The following is a 16,746-nucleotide window of genomic DNA, read 5'->3' as shown; positions in this document are numbered from 1 at the left end:
AGTGGACGGGAGCTGAGGAAGCGTTGTTCCAGGTCAGCCATAAAAATGTTGGCATATTGTGGGGCCATGCGGGTGCCCATAGCGGTGCCACTGGTCTGGAGGTATATATTGTCACCAAATTTGAAATAATTGTGCGTGAGGATAAAGTCACAGAGCTCAGCAATAAGTTGTGCTGTGTCATCATCAGGGATACTGTTCCTGACAGCTTGTATTCCATCTGTATGTGGGATGTTTGTGTAGAGAGCCTCTACATCCATGGTGGCTAGGATGGTGTTTTCTGGGAGGTCACCAATGCATTGTAGTTTCCTCAGGAAATCTGTGGTGTCACGGAGATAGCTGGGAGTGCTGGTGGCGTAGGGTCTGAGTAGGGAGTCCACATATCCAGACAGTCCTTCAGTGAGAGTGCCAATGCCCGAGATGATGGGGCGTCCAGGATTTCCAGGTTTGTGGATCTTAGGTAGTAGATAGAATAACCCCGGTCGGGGCTCTAAGGGTATGTTGATTTGTTCCTGTGTTAGTGTAGGGAGTGTCCTGAGTAGATGGTGTAGTTTCTTAGTGTATTCCTCAGTGGGATCTGAGGAAAGCGGCCTGTAGAATTGGGTATTGGAGAGTTGTCTGGCAGCCTCCTTCTGGTAGTCAGACCTGTTCATGATGACAACAGCACCTCCTTTATCAGCCTCTTTGATGATAATGTCAGGGTGGTTTCTGAGGCTGTGGATGGCATTGCGTTCTGCATGACTTAGGTTATGAGGCAAGCGATGTTGTTTTTCCACAATTTCTGCCTGTGCACATCGGCGGAAGCATTCTATGTATAGGTCCAGACTGTCATTTCGACCCTCAGGAGGAGTCCATGTGGAATTCTTCTTCCTGTGTTGTAGGTGGGAGGGTATCTGTGTATCAGTGCGCTGTTCAGTGTTATCATGAAAGTATTCTTTGAGTCGGAGGCGGCGAAAGTAGGCTTCCAGATCACCACAGAACTGTATCATGTTCGTGGGGCTGCTGGGGCAAAAGGAGAGTCCCCGAGATAGGACAGACTCTTCTGCTGGGTTGAGTGTGTAGCTGGATAAATTGACGATATTGCTGGGTGAGTTAGGGGTACCCCTGTTGTGGCCCCATGTGGCAGGTAGGATTTTAGACAGCTTACGGTCCTTTTTCCTTTGTAGAGAGGTGAAGTGTGTGATGTAGATCTCCTGTCTTATTTTAGTAAAGTCCGTTTGTTTGGAGGGTTGGTTATTTATGAGAGTCTCCAGGTTGGAGAGCTCTTTCTTGATGTTTTTCTGTTTGCTGTATAGGATGCTGATCAGGTGGTTCCTCAGTTTCTTTGATCTTTCCTTTACAAGCCCTTAGCTTACACATCTGTTGGCAGATTTATCCTAGGAATAGGGGCAGAAGAGTCTTTAGGAAGGATTTAAAGGGCCAGTATAGTAGCTGCTATATGGAGAAGTTGAGGGGAAATGTTTCATGAATAAGTGACAGCATGGAACTAGGATTTGTAGGACTAGGGTGGTGTCAAGGGTGGTGTCAAGCAGGAGATTAAAAGTGGTAGCATTGGCATAGCATGAATTTATGAAATGTATGGATACAAAAATGAAATTTTAAACATGCAAATTTGCCAAAAAGCCAATTAAGAATCTCATATCTAATTAAAACCAATGTCAGTTTCAAACTTTTAACACTGAATTTTACACTCAAAAACCCTGCTGTGGTTAGAATCATCCAATCAGGGAATGGAAATGACCCCATGTGACTATGTAATTCACCATAGGCCCAATTCTGTGATAAATAAATAAATACATAAATAAATAAAGCACATAAGTTAAATTACACGCGTATATGTTTACAAAACTACATCTCAATATAATGAATATTTAACTATGAATTGTTTGCAAACAACCTGGAGACAATGAATTATTCACTGATGACATTTAGCGCAATTGGAAATAAGGATGCTGACTACAGCCAACAAGAAACATTTCCAAGTTGTGAGTGGTGGGTCTTCTAAAATTCCTTCTCCTAAATTGTTTCCTACTTTTGCAAAACTACCAGTACTGCCACAGGTACCAGTAGAGTTCCTTTACAGAAACAGGCATGGAAGTTAATGAAAATAAACGAACTGTCACTATTGGCCCATATACAGTTTATCTTATCAAACATTTAAAAATAAAATAAATACACTTAACTCTCATGTAACATTTTATATCTATTGATTGCAACACACTTTACCCTCATTTTATAGATGGAGAACGTGAGACAACTAGTTTCAGTAACAGCAGTTCAGTGGCAGATATGGGAACAGAAGTCTGCTCTCCTGACTCTCGCTCCAGAACTCTACATAAGCCGCTTCCTATAAATAAAATTGAGTTTTCATGTGGGTCCATAAAACTCCACTTCATCCTTCCTCTAGGAACAAAGCTTTGCTACTTGTCAGTGCTTGACTGAATAAAATATTCAAAGGCTATGCAGCTAAGTCAGCCAACAGTAGAGCTGAAATAATATGGCAATGGCAGATGCTTCAAGGTCAACTATTGATAGAAAAGGGATTTTAAATAGAAATTGGCAATTATTTCTGAGAACTTGGAGGACAGGTGAGGCCTGAAGAGACTGGAAATTACACTTACTTTTTAGAGAGGGAAAAGTGTCAGAAAATAACAGACCAGTAAGTTAACTTTGATATTTGGAAAGATGTAAGAAATATAATAAAACTGTCAATCTCTTAGAACTTAATGATTATTATCACTGTTTTTCAATATTTATAGGATAGTGGTGTACAAAGGCCACAGTAAAAAGCAGAGACACATTCTGCCACACTCTATACCAGCGGTTGGCAACCTTTGGCATGTGGCCCATCAGGATAATCCGCTGGCAGGCCATGAGACATTTTTTTTACATTGATCTTCCACAGGCATGGCCCCCTGCAGCTTCCAGTGGCTGCGGTTTCCTGCAGGAAGTACCCTATCAGGGACCCTTATTCTGCATGATGCCTCACTGAAATTAATGGGGCTCTACATGGTTGGAGGTGTTCACCTGCTTCAGTCAATTTGCAGGAATGGGGCCTGAGAATCAAACAACAATAACGGGTAAAGGAGTCAGAAACATTGATGTATAAAAATGAAACATGCCAAATTAACTGAATTTATTTCCTTTGAAAGGAAATCATCTTACTGTGTAAAAAAAATGCAGTGGACTAAGAGTAAGTTATATAGTAATCGTTTATTATCCATTTGATTTTTATAGAGCCATTCAGCTGAGAATCTTAAAAGTGTGTCTCACACATGAATATCATCAGCCTCACAACACCTATGTAAAGTAGTAACATTTTACCCATTTGCAGATAAAGAACATTTAGAGTATGAATCTGATCATGCTGTTACTGAAGTCAATGACAAAATTCCCATTGAGTTTAGTGGGGCATGATCAAGCCATGCAACTTGTCATGTAACACTGGTCTACAATTTTTGAGAAGTCATCTGCTTCAGAGATAAAATGTGCTATTTATTATGTATTTTGATGTGCTGAATTCAAATATTACAATTAAAGCAACTGATTGGCTACTGTTTCTAAGATATTTACGTTTTTACATTTTATGTCTATGTATATTCTGTAGCTAGTAGAGTTTTAATCATAAATTATAAACCTAGGTCTTCTCATGTGTTTATGGTTGCTTTACATGATAATATTTCACCTGTTCTGTTTATGTAACACTTTAAAAATCAGCAAAAGGGTTATATAAATAACATTTATTATGAAACAAAAGGCAAAAAACTATTATGTACATAGTTTAGTCCTATTAAGTGTCTACTTGGCGCTTCTTGTCTTGTCTCTTGTATTCATTAAATGGAGCATCTCTTGTCACTGTCCAGCAATAGTCTGCAAGCATTGATGGGCTCCATTTGCCCTGATAGCGTTTCTCCATTGTTGCAATGTCCTGGTGAAATTGCTCACCATGCTCGTTGCTCACTGCTCTGCAGTTGGGTGGAAAAAAATCTAGATGAGAGTGCAAAAAATGTATCTTTAGTGACATGTTGCAACCAAGGCTTTTGTATGCCTTGAGGAGGTTTTCCACCAACAACCTGTAGTTGTCTGCCTTGTTGTTTCCGAGAAAATGTATTGCCACTAACTGGAAGGCTTTCCATGCCGTCTTTTCCTTGCCACGCAGTGCATGGTCAAATGCATCATCTCGAAGAAGTTCATGAATCTGAGGACCAACAAAGACACCTTCCTTTATCTTAGCTTCACTTAACCTTGGAAATTTTCCACGGAGGTACTTGAAAGCTGCTTGTGTTTTGTCAATGGACTTGACAAAGTTCTTCATCAGACCCAGCTTGATGTGTAAGGGTGGTAACAAAATCTTCCTTGATTCAACAAGTGATGGATGCTGAACACTTTTCCTCCCAGGCTCCAATGACGGTCGGAGTGGCCAATCTTTCTTGATGGAGTGGGAATCTCTTGCACAACTATCCCATTCGCAGAGAAAACAGCAGTACTTTGTGTATCCAGTCTGCAGACCAAGCAAGAGAGCAACAACCTTCAAATCGCCACAAAGCTGCCACTGATGTTGGTCATAGTTTATGCACCTCAAAAGTTGTTTCATGTTGTCATAGGTTTCCTTCATATGGACTGCATGACCAACTGGAATTGATGGCAAAACATTGCCATTATGCAGTAAAACAGCTTTAAGACTCGTCTTCGATGAATCAATGAACAGTCCCCACTCATCTGGATCGTGAACGATGTTGAGGGCTGCCATCACACCATCGATGTTGTTGCAGGTTACAAGATCACCTTCCATGAAGAAGAATGGGACAAGATCCTTTTGACGGTCACGGAACATGGAAACCCTAACAGCACCTGCCAGGAGATTCCACTGCTGTAGTCTGGAGCCCAACAACTCTGCCTTACTCTTGGGTAGTTCCAAATCCCTGACAAGGTCATTCAGTTCACCTTGTGTTATGAGGTGTGGTTCAGAGGAGGAGGATGGGAGAAAATGTGGGTCCTGTAACATTGATGGTTCAGGACCAGAAATTTCATCCTCTTCCTCGTCCTACTCAAGTGAGAATGATTCTGGAGCATCAGGAACCGGCAGTCCTTCACCGTGGGGCACTGGGCGTATAGCTGATGGAATGTTTGGATAATGCACAGTCCACTTTTTCTTCTTTGACACACCTTTCCCAACTGGAGGCACCATGCAGAAGTAACAATTGCTGGTATGATCTGTTGGCTCTCTCCAAATCATTGGCACTGCAAAGGCAAAAGGCCTAGATTTCCTTTTCCTGTTCAACCACTGGCGAAGATTTGTTGCACAAGTGTTGCAGCATATGTGTGGGGCCCACCTCTTGTCCTGATCTCCAATTTTTTCAGCCAAAATAAAGGTGAAAGGCTTTCTTAACCATAGTGGTTATACTGCGCTTTTGTGATGCAAAAGGCACTTCACCACAAACATAGCAGAAGTTATCTGCACTGTTCATACAAGTACGAGGCATCTCTGCTCACTTTGTCTAAACAGAAATGTGTCCCTTTGCAAAATCAAACACTGACAAATGAGAGAGCACAACACTGTATGATTTCTAGCGGTGATATAGGGCAATTTGTTCAGCAGAGTGATGTAAGCTTCGTTATGATTGCATCATCCATGACTTCTAGGAATAACATGATGCAAATCATATCATGTATGACACAAAACCAGCTTCAGATTGCATCATTCATTGTTTTGCCTAAAAAGCAAGTACTGTCCAAACCCAGTCATAGATTTATTCATAGATCCAGTCAAAGATGTATTTTAGTCATTTCTGGTTTAAATTGAGATCCCTTCCCTTTATAACTCACTTATCCTCTGCCATTCCCAAGTCAAGGGTTGTATATACAGACCCAATAGCATATCTTGAAAACTAGAGCCAATCAACAATTTTAAGCATTATTTTCGTTCTCAGTGACCCAGAATTAGTAAAGTTTGACTACATTTATTTCAGAAGCATTTTGGCTGTAGAGCACTGTAATTGGTCACATAGGAAGTCTCTCGGAATGGGGAACACAGGTGCCCTAAATCAAAGATATGTGCTATACCATCCTTATTCCCTACCACACCATATTTCAGAGTTAAGTCCTCTCATCTAGTTCAACATGATGCTCTCATATGTGAATGATAAAACTGTAGAATACTAAAACTATTGGACCATGGAACTGTTTGGTTAAAAATAAATCAAACACAGAGAATAAGTCTTAAGAATCAAGAATCTAAAGAGCAGATAGTATTGAGTGGAAATTTATAAGTCTAAGATTCTGAGTCATTACTGAGCTGCTAGATGTAGCAGAGAAAAAGGAATGCTATACTGGGATAAAATCCAATAACCTCCTGATTAATTATAGAAATGGATTAAAAGTAATCAACTAACACTCAATAAAGAAAAATGCAAAGTTGCTGCAAAAATATGTGGCAGGGGATATGTGTGTCATGCTGGTATGTTCCATACCTTGGGTCGACTGTTAGCCATCAGACTTTTTTTTTTTTTTTTTTTTTTTACTATGAGTAGGCAATTATTAGCGGGGAAAAAAGACAACTAAGAGGGCTCATGCAATAACTTGTCATAGACTATCGGAGGTGGAAGCGACCTCATGTAGTCTAACCCCCTGCTCAGAGCAGGACCAGTCCCCAGACAGAGTTTTGTCCCAAATCCCTAAATGGCCCTGTTGAGGATTGGACTACCAACCCTGAGTTTGGCAAGCCAATGCTCAAACCACTGAGCTATCCCTCCCTCTATCAATAATGTATTCTTGATCAAAATAAAATAATCCAGTGAAGATTTCTGTGATTGATATGCCTTAATTTTAATACAGATTTAGTATTATAGTTTTACACTACTATAAAAAGCAAAATGAGTGGGAGGCATAGCTCAGTGGTTTGAGCATTGGCCTGCTAAATCCAGGGCTGTGAGTTCAATCCTTGAGAGGGCCACTTAGGGATCTGCAGCAAAAGCAGTACTTGGTCCTGCTAGTGAAGGCTGGGGTCTGGACTCGATGACCTTTTAAGGTCCCTTCCAGTTCTAGGAGATAGGATATCTCCATTAAATTATTTTATTTATTTAATTTTAATAAATGCTGAGAACAAAAATATATGGTTGATGATTATTTACTAGGGTTGACTTTGAATAATTTCTTTAAAAAAGCTTTGTTCATCCTTCAGCAGCTCAGCTCACCCTGCTTCCATACTGCCTAGTCCAACAGACCCACTGCAAACTTAACTCTCCAGACTTTAGGGAGAATTTAGCTTTTAAGAACATTAAGTGTCTTAGGTAAGAATTGGAGTGTCCAGTCAATAGGGAAATGTGATGAAAACAGGACATCAGATGAAGATATTTGATATAGCTTCTTATGAGCTAGTTGTTTGATTGTCAGTACCATAAAAATGTACTTTTAAGCATATGTATTGCAGATAGTTAATAATATCTAGCTCTTATATAGTTAGGGTGGATCTTATGTAGTTAAGGTAGGCTGTTCCACTATCTATTGTAAAAGAAAGAAATTTGAAAAAGAGATTTTAAAATTAGTTTGTAACAAGATTAACTTTTTTCAGTGTATGATGCTGTGACAGAAGCAGCTCCATATTAAGCTATACAAATACTTCCAAAATCCTATATTTAATATTCTTCATAAAACCTAGGAGAACCGTATGGTAGGCACAATATTTTTTTCAATACTTAGTAATAATTTGCCCAGGGCAAGAGAAATCTTCGTTGACATAAAGCTGTCAAAGGCAGCAGCGCTCTTATGTTTCTTGCCACCCTATCTTTGATCCTGGGGGAACCAGAAATTTCAAGTCAATACCAAGTCCTCAACATGGACTTGTCCAAGAAATACAGATGATCATTTTTGGCGATTCCATACTCAGAAGATTCAAAAGAACATTCTGCAAGGGCCGGGCAGAAAACAGGATGAAGTGCTGCCTTCCTGGAGCCAAGACATAAGACATCACTCTAAGGGTATGTCTACACTACAAAATTAGGTTGATTTAATAGAAGTCGATTTTTTAGAAATTGATTTGATACAGTCAATGGTGTGTGTCCCCACTAAGCGCATTAAGTTAGCTAGCATCGACTTTCGAAGTGTTGCACTGTGGTAGCTATCCCACAGTTCCCGCAGTCTCCACCACCCATTGGAATTCTGGGTTGATCTCCCAATGCCTGATGGGGCAAAAACATTGTCGCGGGTGGTTCTGGGTATATATCGTCAGCCCCCCCTCCCCCCAGTGAGAGCAACAGCTGAGAATCATTTCGCACCTTTTTTCCGTGCAGACGCCATACCACGGCAAGCATGGAGCCCACTCAGATCGCCACGGCAGTTATGAGCACTGTAAACACCACGCGCATTATCCTGAAATGTATGCAGCACCAGAACCCGCAAAAGCAGGCGAGGAAGCAACATCAGCGTGGTGATGAGAGTGATGAGGACATGGACACAGACTTCTCTCAAAGCATGGGCCCTGGCAATTTAGACATCATGCTGGTAATGGGGCATGTTCATGCTGTGGAATGCCAATTCTGGGCCCAGGAAACAAGCACAGACTGGTGGGACTGCATAGTGTTGCAGGTCTGGGATGATTCCCAGTGGCTGTGAAACTTTTGCATGCGTAAGGGCACTTTTATGGAACTTTGTGACTTGCTTTCCCCTGCCCTGAAGCACCAGAATACCAAGATGAGAGCAGCCCTCACAGTTCACAAGCGAGTGGTGATAGCCCTCTGGAAGCTTGCATCGCCAGACAGCTACTGGTCAGTCAGGAATCAATTCGGGAGAGGGCAAATCTACTGTGGGGGCTGCTGTGATCCAAGTAGCCAACACGATCACTGAGCTGCTGCTATCAAGGGTAGTGACTCTGGGAAATGTGCAGGTCATAGTGGATAGCTTTGTTGCAATGGGATTCCCTAACTGTGGTGGAGTGATAGACGGAATGCATATCTTTATCTTGGGACCAGAGCACCAACGCAGTCAATACATAAACTGAAAGGGGTACTTTTCAATGGTGCTGCAAGCAGTGGTGGATCACAAGGGACGTTTCACCAACATCAACGTAGGATGTCCGGGAAAGTTACATGATGCTCAAATCTTTAAGAACTCTGGTCTGTGTGAATGACTGCAGACCAGAAAATAACCGTTGGGGATGTTGAAATGCCTATAGTCATCCTTGGGGACCCAGCCTACCCCTTAATGCCCTGGCTCATGAAGCCATACACAGGCACCCTGGACAGTAGTCAGGACCTGTTCCACTATAGGCTGAGCAAGTGCAGAATAGTGGTAGAATGTGTCTTTGGACGTTTAAAAGCACGCTGGCGCAGTTTACTGACTCGGTTAGACCTCAGTGAAACCAATGTTCCCATTGTTATTATTGCTTGCTGTGTGCTCCACAATATCTGTGAGAATAAGGGGGAGACATTTATGATGGCGTGGAAGGTCAAGGCAAATCACCTGGCTGCTGATTATGTGCAGCCAGACACCAGGGCGGTTAGAAAAGCACAGCAGGATGTGCTGCGCATCAGAGAAGCTTTGAAAACCAGTTTCATGACTGGCCAGGCTATGATGTGAAAGTTCTGTTTGTTTTTCCTTGATGAAAACCCGCCTTCTTGATTCACTTTACTTCCCTGTAAGCCAACCACCTTCCCCTCCCCCCTTTGATCACTGCTTACAGAGGCAATAAAGCCATGTGGCGCACAGTGGGGATGATTTCTGTTCAGCCACAGGCAAACAGCCCAGCAGGAACGGCCACCTCTGAATGTCCCCTTAATAAAATTCTCCTATTTCAATCAGGTGACCATGAATGATATCACTCTCCTGAAGATAACACAGAGAGATAAAGAACGGATGTTGCTTGAATGCTAGCAAACACCAGGACCATACACTGCTAGGCTTTGTTATGCAATGATTCCAGACTACGTGCTACTGGCCTGGTGTGTTAAAGTGTCCTACCATGGAGGACGGAATAAGGCTGCCCTCCCAAGAAACCTTTTGCAAAAGCTTTGGGAGTACATCCAGGAGAGCTTCATTGAGATGTCCCTGGAGGATTTACACTCCATCCCCATACACATGAACAGACTTTTCCAGTAGGTGGCCGCGAATGCATCCCATGTCTTCACAGCAAATTAATCATTAAACACGCTTGCTTTTAAACCATGTATAATATCTACAAAGGTACACTCACCAGAGGTCCCTTCTCCATCTTCAGGGTCTGGGAGCCTGCCTTGGGTGGGTTGGGAGGGTACTGGCTCCAGGATGATAAACAGTTCCTGGCTGTCAGGGAAGATGTTTTCTCCACTTGCATGTTGTGCGCTATCTTCAAGGTCCTCCTCATCATCATCTTCCTCGTCCCCAAAATCCGCATTCCTGTTGCGTGAGAATCTATTGATGGAGTCCATGCATAGGAGTTGGGTAGTTGTGGGGGCACCCTCTAGAATGGCATGCAGCTCATCATAGAAGCAACATGTTTGGGGCTGTAACCCAGAGCGACCGTTTGCCTCTCTGGTTCTTTGCTAAGCTTGCCTGAGCTCCTGAAGTTTCACGTGGCACTGCTGCGGGTCCCTGTTATAGCCTCTGTCCTTCATGCCCTTGGAAATTTTTTCAAATATTTGGGCATTTTCTCTTTTGGAACAGAGTTCTGATAGCACGAATTCATCTCCCCAAACAGCAATGAGATTCAGTACCTCCCATTCGGTTCAGGCTGGAGCTATTTTGCGATTCTGGGACTGCATGGTCACCTGTGCTGATGAGCTCTGTATGGTGACCTGTGCTGATCAGCTCGCCACACTGGCCAAACAGGAAATTAAATTCAAAAGTTTGCAGGGCTTTTCCTATCTACCTGGCCAGTGCATCATTGTTGAGAGTGCTGTCCAGAGCGATCACAATGGAGCACTCTGGGATAGCTCCCAGAGGCCAATATCGTTGAATTGCATCCACACTACCCCAAATTTGACCCAGCAAGGTCGATTTCAGTGCTAATCCTCTCATCGGGGAGGAGTACTGAAATCAATTTTAAGAGCCCTTCAAGTCGACGAAAGTGGCTTCGTCATGTGGATGGGTGCAGGGTTAAATCGATCTAGCCTGCTAAATTTGACCTAAACTCGTAGTGTAGACCAGGGCTTAGACTGGACAGGTTTCAGAAGTCGATGGACAAGGGACCATTGGTGACAGTTCATATTAACACTAATGACACTGTCTCAGGATGTCTCACAGATAGCAGATGACTTCACTGAACTCAGAAGCATGCTGAAAAAGAAGAAAGTCCAAACAATCTTCTGAGATCCTTCCTGTCCCATGAGCAAAGAAAGACAGAAGGCAGAAGATTCTGGAAATGAACTGCTGGCTAAGTGGTGTAGGGTAGATGGTTTTGTAGAACATTGGTCTACATTATTAGGGGGAGAATAGGTGGTATTTTGGATGGCTTCAACATCAGTAGAAGGGGGACCAATCCCAGTGACAGGCTGGCTAGAGTAATCAGGAGAGAGTTAAACTAAATAGCAAAAGGAGAAGGTAAGAAGAAGGAAGATATAAGCACTCATCAGAAAATTATGGTGTTGATACCATAATTAATCAAGGAACTAAATGACATGAAGACAAGAAATTCCAGAAATGCCTTTACACCAGTGTTGGGAACCTGGTAGGAAACAAAAGGAACTGGAATTACTCATTGATGAGCAATAAATTCAATCTAGTTAGTATTATTGAAATTAGGTGGGATGATTGGCATGATTAGAATGTTAAAATCAATGGCTATACTCTATTTAGAAAAGATTGAGTGGGGAAAATGGGGCAGGTGAGTGTCACTTTATGTCAAAAATGGCATTACCCATTTCTGACTCACCAATAACTTGGAAGACAATCATCTTGAATGCTTATGGATCAATGACCTAACAGATAAAGAACAAGATGGGTATCAGTTGGTGTCTACTACAGACCATCAAATCATTTAATATTTTGATTTGGAACATTTCCATGTCAAAATTGCTTAGAACTTTCCCTTCCATGGAAAAAATTGATATTTCAAGTTTCATCCCATTTTGGTAGGGAAGGAATGATTGAAGTTTCTCAGAGGATGGAAATTCTGATTTTGACTAGCTCAGAGCACTGACAGAGATGAGAATTTAATTCTTAAAATATTGCTTTTAGGGAAATGTGTTATTTGAAGCACCTCCAATGAATGAAGAATGAAGACTGTTTTTGTTGTATTATGTGTCGTAGCTTTAGGTGTAGATGGATGGAGATAAGAAGAATGGCTTCACAGTGCATCCATAATCTATAGATGGTCATTTAATTACTACAAAAAAAGCAACATATTGTCTCTGATTAATTAGTAATCAGCCAGCAATAGTTGTTTAATTCCTAACTGAAGGGGCCCAAGGAGCATACCAATAATGACAGTTTCACTGCAAGATATTTATCAAGTGAAGTTCCCTGCCACGTCTCATTGAACAGTGCACCATATGAGGATGTTTTAAAGTTACAAAACCTGTTTTTTTTCCTTGTGATTATTACACCGTAAAGGAGAGAGATGCACTGCTGTTTACAAAAGCACAGCTACTCTGAGTAAATCTATTTATTCCAAATAAGTGCTAGTCCAGGTAATTTCCACAGGGCTTGCTTCATTCCACCAAGTCTGTCCCTATTCTCAAATCAGATTGATTCTCCCCTTCGAAAGCAAAGCTTTTTAACCTTGCAGATCTAATCCCCTGAGCTAAAGCTCAACTGCTGTCTATAAAAGTAAAAGGGATTTGGTAGACTTCTTCCCTATAGAGAACCTGGCAGCTCCAAGAACAGCACTTCACAAAAGTAATTTACTTTTATAAACAATATAAATAAAACAGAAATAGAAGGAAATAACTCACAAACTTACACCATTTCACCTTTTACAGCACCCTGGATGGTTTACTTTGTTTCCTGCAGAAGGTCTTCAAGCTGTTCCAGCTGGCTATCTGTAGGAAGTCTCCAATCTGTTCAGGTGTAATTTAGGCAAGTAAAGTTATAGGGTTTTCCTTCTTATGGATTGGAGATGCAAGTAAAGGTATTGCCACAGGGTGGTACTTAACTGCCTGCATAATTCTAACATGTTTGTTGGTAATTTTACAGCTACATAAAGGTGTGTGTACAAATTTCTTTTAACCATAAGAATGAATAGCATAGGGAGGCTAAAAGAAATGAGTTCATGCAGTACACACATCCTCATACAGAACGTGTACACTAAATCACTTTCCCATATTATCATGATTCAAATGAAAATAATATACAGTAAGATTTGTCAATAGAAGATTAAATAATTATTAGCTATATAGCTGCACTATCTGTGTAGTCAGTTCCATCAACACTCCACCAGCTAATAATGGAGTTCTAAGACATTTAAGGAAACAGAATAGCCAAAACAACCAACAACTCAAAGTCCATGAAGAGTGAACTAAATAATATTATTAATACTAATAATATTACAGTGGGTTGGAAAATATACAACCTCAAGTAAATAAAGGTTTAGCATTTAGTAAATATGACAGTAATGTTTCCCAGTAAATAAGGAATAGTTGGCATATAACAGTAGAATGTACTGTAAATTCACCACTTTTCATTCTTAATCAAATGGGAAAGTGGAATAATAAAATCTTTAGATCAACTTGGTTCCTTGGACATTTCCTGTCCCTCCACATGTGAGCAGCCAGTCAGGCTTGCTGATATTATCTATAACATCCAAGGCACAATTTCATTAATTTATTTTCTTCTGAACAAAGTGATGGGAACAGAAATTCCTTTTCACTAACTCTGTTCTTCACAGATGTGAAAGTAAAGCAGGACATTAGACACCTACATTTTCAAAGAAAATGTCATTTGAATTAATTTGAAAATGTTAATTATTTGAAAACATACACCTTAGCAATATTCCAATAAGCAGTATGGGCACACAGGATAAAGGGTAAAAGAAACATGGCTGTCATGGTTTAATGGGGACTGGTAGTACATAACCTTTTTATGATATCGTCATCATCATCCTTCCCTCGGCATCAAGTGGATAAATTGGAAGTCATATAGCATCGATCCTCTCCCAGGCTCAATTTACAAGTCTTTTATATTGAGATGTAATAATGTCATTTCTGCCATTATTGTGCTGCAGACTGTGTTTCTATGTTGGCTTCTTCTTCTCTTGCCCTGGGGTTGTTAAAGAAATCCTTGTTTAGGTAGCCTATTATTGGCATTCTTAACAGATGTCCCAAATATTTTCATCTCTTCTTCCAAATTATTTGTATTGTTGTAGTTAGTTGTGAACATTCTAGGACCTCCTCATTCCTTATTCTACCAGTCCATGTTACTTAGAATATTCTCTGTAGACATATCCTTAAATTTGCATTGATCTACCTTGAATGGTCCCTTACAATATGTGCTAGCTATTTATGCTAAACAACGTGTTACACCTTGCATTTTGCTGTGACACTGGGAGTTCTTTTTCCAGACTTGAATAAGAACTCTGTGGCTCAAGAGGTTGTCTCTCTCACTAACAAAAGTTGGTCCCATAAATAATAATAAAATATGAAGTGAGATATTACATACAATTAAATATACCTGTACTACACCAGTGGTGTTCTATAATCATTTATCTAATGGAGCATTATATTCTCATTTCATTTTTATTATCTTTTTCCTTTCAGTATTTTCATCATTGGTATTCAGAACCTGAGGAACTAAATTCAAGACCAAGGTGGTGAGAAAACGAAAAGATTTCAGTGGATTTTATGGGATGGGCTTCACTCAGGAGTCAGGTTATTTGGGAAGATCACCTCTGCTTAACCAGATTTGAAATGTTAATGAGACAGCTATTCTGCCTAGTGAGTCATGCTCAATTTAGTTCAGGATGTCCCAGGTACATGTACCAAAGAAGATAAAATTGTTTTGTCTTCAAAAAGTATACTGTGCAATGGTTAATATTTTGCCTAAATCTTGTCCCCCACACCCATGAAAAACCAAAGCAGTTGAATCATCTTTATAGAAAAACCTCAATTCAGCAAAAACAGAAATTGCATATGAGGCTATTTTTGACAGAATACAGTCAATTAACTATTCCTGAAACCATTTTTTATTTACAACTATGATCTTTAAGATTTATAATACATATTGAACTTTGCATCTATTGTATGTCAGCTTTAGTTTCCTAATGGACTCCCCTATATAACAGTCAAAAGCTACCTCTCTTTAAGAAAGATGGAGGGAGGGCTGAGTTGCCCTGCAGCCAAGACCTTGGAATTCGTGTTTTAGTTCATCAGCAAGCACTTGGCTCAGGCAGTATAGTGTGAAATTAGATATGTTCCAGTCTTCTGAAATGGAAAGCTCACACATTGCATCTAGTACCCCAGCAAGAATATAATATGCTCCTCCGAGCAATTGTACACAAGATCCAGCAGATGACAAAATAATGTTAATTTACTAGCAAAAACATGTGTATTAATGAAAAGTTAAACCAGAAATATATATTTTTTCCTCACTTTAAAAGCCCCTGTCATTTATGGTTAAGTTCTCAGTTTTGTACTGACACTTTCCTCCAAGTAGTTATAGCATAACATTAAGTGTACCTCATAGTCACAGAGCCATTAGATTGAATTCAGCAAGGGACCTGCATTATCAGGTCAATGCCTATCACTTATACGGTAATTTGTTTTCACTCTTCATTTCCCCCTTTACCAAGTTTCCTCTGCCTTTCACTTTTGCTCATTTCCCCTGACATCCCTCTGCTGCTGACATAGCAACATGTGTGCAACTAGAGCTCTATAAACAGGGATCAAATCTCTTTTGAAAGTGAAGTCTCCCATGTTGTCCAGTAAGTCAAGTTAAAAAAAATCTCACCACTTAATGAATTACTACAATGGTTATCATTTTTATCCAGATGACTAATACTAGAGATTGAATTAGAATTTTTGGTAAAGAGCTGTAATTTGGATTAGGGTATAGTTGCTTTGAACTTTGTTAGTTTATAACACTGAAATAAGTAAGTATTTTGTTACAATATTACTAGAAAAGCCTTGGCTACAAAATTAAAAATACTATTTTTAAAACTAGAGAAAGATTACACAAAAGATGTGTAAAATGTTGTAATTCATAAACAATATAGTTTAACTGTCTGCTGTATACAGACACTGGGTTAAATTCTGCTTTTTAGTAGGCATATGTATCTCCCACTGAAGTTGATGGGGCTTATGCACACATAAACCTCAGGTTACTGTTTGATCATAAAAAGGTTAAATGTTATTGTGACTCTGTCTGGCATGGCTCATGACTGTGAATGCTTACCACAGGTTGTACTGTCAGAAAACAGGGCACACACCCAAACTGGGAGTGTGTTTTATAACTGGATTTCACCAAGCCAGTGACAAATGTGAACTCCTGGATCGCTTTACCTGTCTTACCATGGAGTCGCAGACAGTCCCCTTAAACTCTCCACCCAGGCAAACTGGACTTTGTGATAAGATCTCACTTAAACCAAAAATCACACCACATCCAGTTGCTCCCAGTCCCAAGAGACCCATCACTTACCACAGATAAATTGGTACTCTAGATCTTACACCAAAGACAATGCTGGCAGCCAATTCTATAGGAAACTAACTAAAGGTTTATTAGCCAAGAAAAGGAAATGAGAGCTATTGAGAGGTTAAAGCAGGTAAGATATATGTATGGGTGAGCAGGGACGGCTCCAGGCACCGGCGCAGCAAGCGCGTGCCTGGGGCAGCAAGCTGCGGGGGGCCG

The sequence above is a fragment of the Malaclemys terrapin genome, chromosome 5, assembly GCF_027887155.1.
Source record: "Malaclemys terrapin pileata isolate rMalTer1 chromosome 5, rMalTer1.hap1, whole genome shotgun sequence".
Taxonomy (NCBI): Eukaryota; Metazoa; Chordata; order Testudines; family Emydidae; genus Malaclemys; species Malaclemys terrapin.
The sequence above is the reverse complement of the archived record's forward strand: the minus strand, read 5'-3'. Positions refer to the sequence as shown.